The sequence below is a fragment of the Sapajus apella genome, unplaced genomic scaffold (genome assembly GCF_009761245.1).
Source record: "Sapajus apella isolate SASKATOON/1434 unplaced genomic scaffold, GSC_monkey_1.0 scaffold1, whole genome shotgun sequence".
In the NCBI taxonomy this organism is placed as follows: Eukaryota; Metazoa; Chordata; class Mammalia; order Primates; family Cebidae; genus Sapajus; species Sapajus apella.
The window spans coordinates 25960341-25971335 of record NW_022436941.1 but is presented as its reverse complement, the minus strand read 5'-3'; positions in this window follow the sequence as shown (position 1 = coordinate 25971335).

Here is a 10995-nt window from a genome sequence, read left to right as displayed (position 1 = left end):
TCTTGATTGCTGCCTCAACTTCAGACCTTGTTATGGGTCTGTTCAGGGTTTCGGCTTCTTCCTGGTTTAGGCTTGGCAGGAGGCAAGTGTCCAGGAATTTATCCATTTCTTCCAGGTTTATTAGTTTGTGTGCATAGAGTTGTTTGTAATAATCTCTGATGATGGTTTGAATTTCTGTGGAATCTGTGGTGATATCCCCTTTATCGTTTTTTATTGCATCAATTTGGTTATTCTCTCTTTTCTTTTTTATTAATCTGGCTAGTGGTCTGTCTATTTTGTTGATCTTTTCAAAAAACCAGCTCCTGGATTTATTGATTTTTTGAAGGGTTTTTTGTGTCTCTATCTCCTTCAGTTCTGCTCTGATCTTAGCTATTTCTTGTCTTCTGCTAGATTTTGAGTTTTTTTGATCTTGCTCCTCTAGCTCTTTCAGTTTTGACGATAGGGTGTCAATTTTTGATCTCTCCTTGCTTCTCATGTGGGCACTTATTGCTATATATTTTCCTCTAGATACTGCTTTAAATGTGTCCCAGAGATTTTGGTATGTTGTGTCTTCATTCTCGTTGGTTTCGAAGAACATCTTTATTTCTGCCTTCATTTCATTGTTTATCCAGTCAACATTCAAGAGCAAGTTGTTCAGTTTCCATGAAGCTGTGCGGTTCTGAGTTAGTTTTTGACTTCTGAGTTCTAACTTGATTGCACTGTGGTCTGAGAGACTGTTTGTTACGATTTCCGTTCTTTTGCATTTGCTGAGGAGTGATTTACTCCCAATTATGTGGTCAATTTTAGAGTAGGTGTGATGTGGTGCTGAGAAGAATGTATATTCTGTGGATTTGGGGTGGAGAGTTCTGTAAATGTCTATTAGGTTTGCTTGTTCCAGGTCTGAGTTCAAGTCCTGGATATCCTTGTTAATTTTCTGTCTGGTTGATCTGTCTAATGTTGACAATGGGGTGTTAAAGTCTCCCACTATTATTGTGTGGGAGTCTAAGTCCCTTTGTAAGTCATTAAGAACTTGCCTTATGTATCTGGGTGCTTCTGTATTGGGTGCGTATATATTTAGGATTGTTAGCTCTTCTTGTTGCATTGATCCTTTTACCATTATGTAATGTCCCTCTTTGTCTCTTATGATCTTTGTTGCTTTAAAGTCTAATTTATCAGAGATGAGAATTGCAACTCCTGCTTTTTTTTGCTCTCCATTTGCTTGGTAAATCTTCCTCCATCCCTTTATTTTGAGCCTTTGTGTATCCTTGCATGTGAGATGGGTTTCCTGGATACAGCACACCGATGGGTTTTGTCTTTTTATCCAATTTGTCAGTCTGTGTCTTTTGATTGGGGCATTTAGTCCATTTACATTTAGGGTTAATATTGTTATGTGTGAATTTGATACTGCCATTTTGGTGCTAGCTGGCTGTTTTGCCCTTTAGTTGAGCTGGTACTTGTTGTTCCTTTATATGTGTAGAGCCTCTTTCAGGAGCTCTTGTAGAGCTGGCCTGGTGGTGACAAAATCTCTGAGTACTTGCATGTTCCCAAAGGATTTTATTTTTCCTTCACTTATGAAGCTTAGTTTGGCTGGATAGGAGATTCTGGGTTGAAAGTTCTTTTCTTTAAGGATGTTGAATATTGGCCCCCATTCTCTTCTGGCTTGTAGGGTTTCTGCTGAGAGATGTGCTGTGAGTCTGATGGGCTTCCCTTTGTGGGTAACCCTACCTTTCTCTCTGGCTGCCCTTAGTATTTTCTCCTTCATTTCGACCCTGGTGAATCTGACGATTATGTGCCTTGGGGTTGCTCTTCTTGATGAATATCTTTGTGGTGTTCTCTGTATTTCCTGGACTTGAATGTTTGCCTGCCTTGCTAGGTTGGGGATGTTTTCCTGGATAATATCCTGCAGAGTATTTTCCAGCTTGGATTCATTCTCTTCGTCGCATTCGGGTACACCTATCAAACGTAGATTAGGTCTTTTCACATAGTCCCACATTTCTTGGAGACTTTGTTCGTTCCTTTTTACCCTTTTTTCTCCAGTCTTGCCTTCCCGTTTTATTTCATTGAGTTGATCTTCGACCTCTGATATCCTTTCTTCTGCTTGGTCAAGTCGGCTGTTGATACTTGTGCATGCTTCACGAAGTTCTCGTGTTGCAGTTTTCAGCTCCATCAATTCACTTATATTCCTTTCTATTTTGTCCATTCTTGTTAGCATTTCGTCAAATCTTTTTTCAAGGTTCTTAGTTTCTTTGCATTTGGTTAGAACATGTTCTTTAAGTTCACAGAAGTTTCTTACTACCCACCTTCTGAATTCTGATTCTGTCATTTCATCACATTCATTCTCCATCCAACCTTGTTCCCTTGCTGGCGAGGAGTTGTGATCCCTTTTAGGAGGAGAGGTGTTCTGGTTTCGGGTGTTTTCATCCTTTTTGCGCCGGTTTCTTCCCATCCTTAAGGATTTATCCACCTGTCGACTTTGTAGTTGCTGGCTTTCAGATTGGGTCTCAAATCTTTCAGATTGACGTTCTGTTTGTTGATGATGAGGTTATTTCTGCTTCTTGGTTTTCCTTCTGACAGTCTGGCCCCTCTGCTGTAGGTCTGCTGAGGTTCACTCCAGGCCCTGCTTGCCTGGGGTTCACCTGCAGCAGCTGTTGAACAGCAAGGGTTGTTACCAGTTTTCTTCTTCTTCTATCTTTGTCCCAGAAGGATACCCGCCTAGTGTCAATCTGATCTCTCCTCTATGAGGTGTCTTTTTGGATATATAGGGGTCAGGGAACTGCTTGAGGAGACGGTCTTTTCTTTATAGGAGCTCAAATGGTGAGCTGTGAGCTCTGTTGTTGTTCATTCAGAGCTGCTGGGCAGGTACTTTTAGGTCTGCTGCAGCAGAACTCATAAACTGCTTTTTGTTCCCAGGTGCTCTGTCCCAGGGATTTAGGGCTTTATTTATGAGTTTCCGTTATGCTGCTGCCTTCTTTTTTTTTTTTTTTTTTCTTTTTTTCCTTCAGACCTGCCCAGCCCGGCAAGGAGGCAGCCTAGTCACTGTTGGCCTATAGCAGCTTTGCTGAGCTGCTGTGGGCTGCGCCCCGCTGCCGAGTGAACTTCCCTGCAGTCCTGTTTATATGGGTGTAGTTAGAACTGCTTTGGCAATGGTGGCCCGCCTCTGTTGGGGCGGAGTCTCTGCTGTGGCGTGTTGCCTTGGCAACGGCGGGTTGCCTCAGCAATGGCGGGTTGCCTTGGCAACGGCGGGCTGCCTCGGTAATGGCGGACGCCCCTCCCCCACAGAGCTGGACTGTCCCGGGTTCAGCTGCGCTTGCTGTGAAATTCTCAATCCAGAGTTTCTGGTTGCTGTTCTTTTATGGGGTTGGGGCCAGCCGAGCCTGATCGCCTGGCTCCCTGCCTCAGAGCCTTTTTTAAGTTGGTGTTCCAGTCGCCTGTTGAAGAGGCGCCGGGGTCTGTTTGTTTTCCCCTGCGGCCACTCACTGCGCTGGCATAAACAGCGGCACTGAGGTTTGTGGCGCTTTTTTTTCTTTTTTTTTTTGCCCTGGAATCTACTGTCCTGGTTCTCTGCTCAGTCCCCTTTTTGAACCAGCATATGGGCGACTTCCCGTGGCTCCAATCGCCAGCCAAAAGGGCACCCGTACCGGTGTATTTTGTACGGAGAACCGCGGCTCCGGGGCGCCGACAAAGCAGCCGCGCGGGGCAGAGCAGCGGCGCTGGTCGGCGCCGGCCGGCGCTGGCCGGCACAGCAGCGCTGGCCACAAGCCGCGCTGGCGACCGTGGAGCACCTCTGCCCGGGAATTTCCTAGTCTGTGGGCAATAAAAACGCGGCGTCCACTCACCCTCTGCGCTTTCACTGGGAGCTGCAATCCTGAGCTGTTCCTAAACGGCCATCTTGGATCCTCCCCCTATTTTCTATTCTTATAAAATGTTCTATTCTCTGCCACTACTGAAGTTTGACCTCCCAAATGGTCTTTCTGACAATGTCACTTTACATGTTTAAAAAATAATGTCTTGAAAGCTTTATTTTAATCCTGCCAGTATCCTCTTCTAAAACTTCAGTGATTATCAATTGCCTGCTGAAAAAATTTTAAAAAGCCCAACTTTGACAGTCTAGCCTTCAGCAAACTTCCCTTTTATGTCTCCTCCCACTGTTCAGAATGTGCTCCAGCCAAACTTCCTGGACTCTTCTTTCAATTCATTTCTCATGCCACTCTCTGTGGCTGGACTGTCTTCCCTCCCACTGCTAACAAAATTATATACATTCTTAATGAAAATGTAATTGGTACACATTTTTCGAAAGCAATAATCAACAAGCATAAATTTTACATGTCCTTTCATTCAAATATTTTACATTTAGAATCTTACACTAAGGAAAAATAATGGATGTGCACAAAAAGTTGGTGAAAGGGATGTTTATATGACCACAATGTATAACAGGAAAACTGGAAATAGTATAAATGCTCAGTGATGGGATATTTAATAATAAAATATGCAATCACTAATGTTATAGAGGGATATTTACTAATGAAGAAATATACTCTTTATGTCAAAAATAATATGCTATGTATTATGTAATCCCCATTTTATTTTTTAACTGTGATAGATTGATTATATCTAGATAACTAGACAGATAGACTAAAGACTAAAAGAATATACACTAAACTTTTAACAATGGTTATTTCTGTGTGGTGAAATAACAAATTTTCTTCTATTTACCAGTGTTGGTTTACTTTTCTATAGCTAATATGTATTATCTTCACAACTTGAAAAACTGTTAGCTGCTATTTAAAAAACAGCTCTTAAGCAGTCTCTTCTTTGGCTACTTAAGTGCTCATTTGTCACATCACCTAGAAGCTTGTATCATAGCCTTCTATTTGTCTCTATCTCTTCTTCAAACCCCTCAGCTACTTGCTAGCAGAGTGTGTTTCAAAGGGCCTTGGGCCCCGCAGTATCTCACACAGCTGAATACTCACTAAGTTATCACTAGAGGAATGAAATTTAGGCTGTAGATAGGAGCACAAACGCTGCAGATTAAAAAGAAGACAATGGCTATTGATAAATGCAAGAGGTATATTTAGTTTACTCTTCAGTTTTCAGTCCCTCCTCTTCAGTTTTCCCATTACCTCTAAAGTTTTTATATTTATTCCACAAGTCCACAATAGGAAAATATAATATCCAACATCTCAGTTTTCTTTTTCCAAAGGAAAGAAATCATTGAATATTTAAAGATTGTTTGATATTTTAAAACCTTTGTAACCTACAATTTCAGCAAGATATTCTGTGGTGAATATCACTATAAATTCTCTCACTGGAATATTGCTTCTATTCCTTCAAAAACATACTTAGAACCCTGCTGCCTGGCAGATTGTACGGACATAAAAAGCTGAGTCAGCCAAGTAGACTTTCTACCAGGAGAATAATTACTAACTGGCATGCAGCCTGCAGAAAAAAATCTATGAGGGTGGAAACTATTATTTACAAGGGAACCTAATCTTAGGAGTAACAGAGTAAACATGGTGTTCTATGGTTCTATTCTTGAAGGGACCCAGGGCTAACACCTGCCAAGGTTTTAAAATGTTATAAAAAGATATTTAGTAATGAAGAAATATGCACTTTACATTAAAAAACAATCAAATATGTATAATATCATTCCCATTTTATTTTTTAAATGTGATAGAAATTAATAATATCTAGATAACTAGACAGACTAAAGGCTAAAAGAAGCATACAAACTCAAATGCCAAGAAGCATGCAAATGCAAATCAAAATCTGATAATAAATTCACCCCTTGTGGAGTTTTCTTCTTGAAAGACCTGGGGTTCAGAATTGTTCTTTTGACAACACTTAAAAATGTAGCTAAAGCTTCCCTATTTATTTCTGGGGTAAACCTCCATTCTATCCTGTGCTCTATCTCAAAATCGAGAAGCAGAATCAGTGCTTCCCATTTTTGGTGGTCACAGTTTACCTCTAACAAGATTGTTTATAATAATGAAAGGTGTTCCCACCAACAAGGCTCTTTTGTACCTCCTTGCCCTGCTGGGAATTCTATCTACATAATTAATACAATGAGAATTACCTGGAGAGCTATATATTAGTTTTCAAATGCTGTGAAATAAGTCATCTCAAAATTTAGTGACTTCAGGGAACATAATTCAGAAGTAGCATGGCTGGCAGGTCTGGCTCAGTCTCTCAAGGGGTTGTAATGAGACATCCACTGGGGCTGTAGTCATTAGAAGACTAGTTTTGGGGTAGAGAATCTACTTCCGATGTGGTTCATTCACATGGCTGGCAAGGTAGTGCTGACTGTCATCAGGAAGCCAATGAGCTGAACTGGAAACTGAACCTAAAAATGGTCCTAAATGAGATGATCTTGTATGTTTAACCCTTAAATTTTATATTAGATCATCAAAAGGCAGTACTTGAAAAATACATTCTAAAAATCCAATACCAAAGTTTCATAGATTTTTTCAAGACAGATTGTGAACTCTTCTCTTTTAAATCTTTACATACAGTTCAGCTATTTTGGCTTCTGTTCTCTACTTCTCCTTAGGAAGAACAGAAGCCAAAAATACATTTTCTATATAAACTAAATATACTGATACAATATGGGATAACCTCCAAGTAATACCAAGTTTAAAATTAGGGGATATAACAATGCTGTATTTTTAAGTGGTAAATACATAAAGCTACCTCTGTACAGACACAAAAAACTGGAATGGTGGTTGTCTCTAGAAATGAGAATTGTATGACTGGGATAGGAGTTATTTTTAAATGAATAAATTTTCCTATTTTAAAATAAGAAAAGATGACTTATTTTTCACTGAGCATCTGTATTAGCCCATTGTCACACAGCTATAAAAACATACCCAACACTGAGTAATTTATAAAGGAGAGAGAATTAATTGACTCCCAGTTCCACATGGCTAAGGAAGCCTCAGGAAACTTACAAATGATGACAGGCAAGAGAGAGCATGTGTGTCAGTGCGGGAAAAATTACCATTTACAAAACCATCAGATCTTATGGGAATTTACTCAGTGTCACAAGAACAGCGTGAGGGAAACTGCCCCCATAATCCAATCACTTCCCACCAGGTCTCTCCCTTCACACCTGGGGACTACAATTCAAGATGAGATTTAGGTGGGGATACAAAGCCTAACCATATCAGGATTTTTTACATCCTTCGAATTTTGTACTGGGATCACATAATACTTCAAAAAGGTGATAAACAAAACGTTTTAAAAATATATTTCACTTTAAAGATCTCTTGAAAATCATTCTAAAACATGAATTATATCATTATTGGTTGCAGTTAATTATCTTTTCTTCTTAGGTTTAGCAGTTTTGATATTCTTCAGAACTAGTGATCCTGATAGATTAAAATCTAGCCAACAGAGTTAATAGCTCCATCCTCATTTCTTATTGGATCTCAGTTGTTCCTGTCCATCCTCTACCTTTGACAGAACATAGCCGTTAAATTCTATACAACTGGGACACTTGCCTGGGGCCCATGCTTGGAGATTCCTGCTCTGACGCTTCTCTGGCCCTTCCTATCACACTCACTAAAGAGCCTACAGCCAAGAGATGTGTCTACTCAGAGCCCACAGGTCCTTTCTAGATCAAACTCAGGATATATCTGTGGAGAATTTTTTACCCCATGACTTCAACCCACTTGTGCACAGACCACCGTCTTATGTCTATCTGTTGAGAGGTGGCCAAGGGTCAGCTGTTTAAAGGGGAAGGAAATGGACAGAACTTGACAAGTAGTCTGAGCAGTCTACACACATACACATGAAACCATTCACAGTGCAGAAAGGAGAGAGGAGAATGAGAAGAAAGGGGTGTGGGTTGCAGCCTCCATTTGTGCTCCTGCCCCAGTGTTTAAGGAAAAAGCCTCCAAAATATTAGGCATAGGCCAGCTCAACACCCCTCAATTCTGACACTCATTCTCCAACTTCTTGCTAGCCCAAATAGACCAGGCAGTGGTCAAGATGAAGGTCTGCTTTGACCTTTTGTCCCTGGCAGAGCAAGGAAGCAGTTGCACATAGCATTTGAAAGCTATTTTTTAAAATCCCTGAATCTTAATGTATTGTTGCTCTGTCTGTATTGACTTAGAATAAATGCACTTCCAACAATGTGGTACATTCAATAATGTGAGAATTTTTAAAGAGCTGGAACCATCATACACCAGCTCTTAAACAAAATTAAGGCTTTACTTCACAAACACCACAGACTTTGGATTTAAAAGCTCCATGACCTGTTTGTTTGTTTTTTCACTTTAGGCTCTATATAACCCTGAGGAAGTTCCTTCTTTGCCTGTATCCCAGTCCTTACTCTACCATGCTCTATTTTTAACACTCTCACCTTTCAAACTAGTATAAATACACATTTATCAAGTTTATTCCTTGCTGTTCTCTTACTACGTCCTCCCATACACATACACACCAGAACGTAAGTCCCATGAGAGTAAGAATTTTAGTGTATTTTGTTCACTGATGTATGCCAAGTGCCCAGAATAGTGTCTGTCACAAGGTAATTACTAAATGAATATTCATTGCATGAATAAAACCAGTAACAGTCTAATGACAAAAAGAAACTTACTCTAAACTCTATCACTTTGTCAACAAAAGATCAGGTGACAGCATTATCCATTTCCTCATTACAGAAGATACCTAAATCATAATGTAAATATGTATGTAGCTTTCAGGTTTATAAGCATTTAATTTCTGTTTTTGTATTAAAATATGCTAGGAGATATATACATATTTTTTTAAAGACAGCAACCCTGTCCTCTAAAGACACAACAATAACAATGACTTTTGTATTGTTCTCCTGCATATTCTATTTATGAAAACAGAATATTCAGCTTAAACTTAGAAAAAAGTTAATATTGTATAAGATTTTAATAACTTCTCCAAAATTATGTGAACATATTACATAAGAAGCAAATTAAAAAATATATTTTACTTTCTAAGCCATTTATTGTCACAGGCATTATGAACCTCCCTAATATCATTTGATGTTGATGAGACAATAAATGGTTTTTTTTTTCTAAAAAAAATGGGATGCATGTGCAGAAAGTGCAGATTTTTTACATAGGTGTACATGTGCCTATGTCTTCTTTGAGAAGTATCTGTTCATATAGTTTGCCCACTTTTTGATGGGGTTGCTTTTTTCTTGTAAATTTGTTTAAGTTTCTTATAAATTCTGGGTATTAGACCTTTGTCAGATGGGTAGATTGCAAAAATTTTCCCCCATTCTGTAGGTTGCCTTTTCATTCCAATGATGGTTTCTTTTGCTGTGCAGAAGTTCTTTAATTAGATCCCATTTGTCAATTTTGGCTTTTGTTGCAATTACTTTTGGCATTTTTGTCATGAAGTCTTTGCCCATTCCTATGTCTTGAATGTTACTGCCTTTTTATGTTTTGGGGTTTTAAATTTAAGTCTTTAATCCATGTTGAGTTAATTGTCGTAGATGGTGTAAGGAAGGGATCTAGTTTCTGTTTTCTGCATATGGTTAGCCAGTTTTCTCAGCACCATTTACTGAATAGATATCCTTTCCCCATGCTTGTTTTTCTTGTTTGTTGAAGATCAGATGGATGTATATGTATGGTGTTATTCCTGAGATCTCTGCTCTACTCCATTGGTCTATATGTCTGTTTTGGTACAAGTACCATATGGTTTTGGTTACTTTAGCCTTGCAGTGTAGTGTGAAGTCAGGTAGTGTGATGCCTCCAGCTTTGTTGTTTTTGCTTAGGATTGTCTTGGCTATATGGGGTCTTCTCTAATTCCATATAAAATTTAAAATAGTTTTTTTTCTAATTCTAGGAAGAATGTTAATGTGGTAGTATGATGGGAATAGCCTTGAATCTATAAATTGCTTTGGGCAGTATGGCCATTTTCACAATATTGATTCTTCCTATCCATGAGCATGGAATGCTCTTTCTATTTGTTTGTGTCCTCTCTTATTTCCTTGAGCAGTGATCTGTAGTTATTTTTTTATTTTTTATTTTTATTTTTTTTAAGACGGAGTTTCGCTCATTACCCAGGCTGGAGTGCAATGGCAAGATCTCGGCTCACCGCAACCTCCGCCTCCTGGGTTCAGGCAATTCTCCTGCCTCAGCCTCCTGAGTAGCTGGGATTACAGGCATGTGCCACCATGCCCAGCTATTTTTTTGTATTTTTAGTAGAGACGGAGTTTCACCATGTTGACCAGGATGGTCTCGATCTCTTGACCTCATGATCCACCTGCCTCGGCCTCCCAAAGTGCTGGAATCACAGGCGTGAGCCACCATGCCTGGCCTGTAGTTCTTCTTTAAGGGGTCCTTCACATCCCTTGTTAGCCCTATTCCTAGGTATTTTATTCTCTTTGTGGCAATTGTGAATGGGAGTTCATTCATGATTTGGATCTCTGCTTGCCTACTGTTGGTTAAAAGAATGTTTGTGATTTTTGCACATTGATTTATACCTTCTCTGATGAAATTGCTTATCAGTTAAAGGAGTTTTGGGGCTCAGACGATGGGATTTTCCAACTATAAAATCATTTTGCCTGTGGAGACAACTTGACTCTCTCTCTTCCTATTTGAATACACTGTTTTTTTCTCTCGCCTGATTGCCATGGCCAGAACTTCCAATACTATGTTGAATAGGAGTGATGAGAGAGGGCATCCTGGTCTTGCCCAGTTTTCAAGGGGAATGATTTCAGTTTTTGCCCACTCAATATGATATTGGCTGTAAGTTTGTCATAAAAAGCTCCTATTCTGTTGAGATATGTTTCACCAATACCTAGTTTGTAGTGAGTTTTTAACGTGAAGGAAGGTTGAATTTTATCAAAGGCTTTTTCTGCATCTGTTGAGATAATCATGTGGTTTTTGTCATTTGTTCTGTTTATGTGATGAATTATGTTTATTGATTTACATATGTTGAACCAGGCTTGTATCCCAGGGATGAAGCCAGCTTGATCATGGTGGATACGTTTTTTTGCTGTTCTGCTGGATTTGGTTTGCCAGTATTTTATTGAGG